At 40.1% G+C, this 1,444-nt stretch overlaps 1 protein-coding gene across 4 annotated transcripts in view; it reads right to left on the reverse strand.

Annotated features, from left to right (window-relative positions):
* Positions 1 to 494: 494 nt before the first annotated feature.
* LOC118442273 (protein RUFY3) overlaps positions 495 to 1,444 on the reverse strand; it is a 14,097-nt gene continuing 13,147 nt past the window's right edge. For all 4 annotated transcript variants that reach the window (XM_035867665.2, XM_035867661.2, XM_035867663.2 and 1 more), the window contains exon 12: positions 495 to 1,444. This exon is cut by the window's right edge and continues 224 nt beyond it. The gene's annotated coding sequence lies outside the window, so the exon portion shown is untranslated.

Raw genomic sequence — 1,444 nt, forward strand, 5'->3', positions numbered from 1 at the left:
TTAAAGGGAACGCGTGTGAGGAAGGGATTTACGTTCGGTTGCCTAGATTACACATTATGCCTGGCATTTTCTTCGGGTATGGTTTCCTTTCTCCGAGAAATCCATTTTCCTCTTTCTCTCTCTCTCTCTCTCTCTCTCTCTCTCTCTCTCACACACACACAAATATACACATATACACACACATACACACATTTTCTCATTCAACGTTTGTACTTACCTTCTCAATCGGTTGCTTTCGTATCCACATAGACCGTGAAGTTAATCCTTTCATGGAGAACGAAGGTATTCACAATTCGATTGGATATCGACTTACGGTCATCGTTGATGGTTCTCACGGTATACCAAGTAGGAGAGATTCGATTCTATTTAAATCCGACACTCGTTTCGCCCTAAAGTATATTACTGAAAAGAAATGTTTTATAAAAGGGATGATCGTTAACTCGAATCACTTCGTCTTCTTATTTAGACAGATTTGTTTTTATGAAAACAGTGTACTTTATTTGCGTATAATATCTTTTATCGTAAAGGCTACAAAACGTTTTAAAAAATATTGTTGTACAGGCACGAATGCGTTGCAAAGCCGCGAGACGCATACTAGCTCCGCAATTTTCGGGATTTCCATTGAGTATCAGAATCGTATCGAGCACGAACATAAACAACGTGTCCAAAGTCCAGTGGGGCCCAATGTAAATAACGGACGAGCAAGTGCAAAAATATCGAGTGGATATCGAATATAGTATAACGTAAAAACAAAGAGAGAAGATACGCGGGGTTGCGCGTGGTGGGCGGTTGGGGGGGGCGAGGGGGTTGAGTGAGGTACGGAGGACGAAGGGGAGAAAGTAGGGGTTGCGTCAGGGACGGGAGAGGTGGAAAGAGGTGGAGAAAGCTATAGGAAAAACGTGGAACGCAAGAGACGAGTTTCGAAACGCAGCCACGCGTGCAAGCCGGGATCGTTTTGAAATCATAAGCGAAATTGTGCGATGGGCTTGAACGAAATTTCCTCTCCCGTTTCCTCTCTCTAATATACTTTTCGATCCGAATGAAAAAAATAGAAAGGAAAAAAGAAAAAAAAAGGAGAGAAAAAAAAGAGAGAGAGAAAAAACAGAGAAAAAATATTTCACAGAAAAAGACGAGGGAGAGAGAGAGAGAGAGAGAGAGAGAGATTGAGAGATTCAGTTTGGTACGTATGTAAATGAAAATTGTACAAAATTCGTTATTCCCGTTTCCCGGTTAGAAAAATATTATATAATAAGAAAAAATTTCAAGAGAAAAACTAAAATCCTAAAAAATATAAAGAAGCAGCAAATTTCAAACTTCTTTTTTTGTCCGTCAAAACGCGTGCAAATAATAGATAATGAACGGGAGAGGTTAGACGTCATTCTCCATCAGAGATCCCATTCCTCCTTTCATATATCTCCTTCCGGTTTCCTTTCTTCGTTTTCCT

Source organism: Vespa mandarinia, chromosome 16 (genome assembly GCF_050613455.1).
Source record: "Vespa mandarinia isolate Hongniang chromosome 16, ASM5061345v1, whole genome shotgun sequence".
NCBI lineage: Eukaryota > Metazoa > Arthropoda > Insecta > Hymenoptera > Vespidae > Vespa > Vespa mandarinia.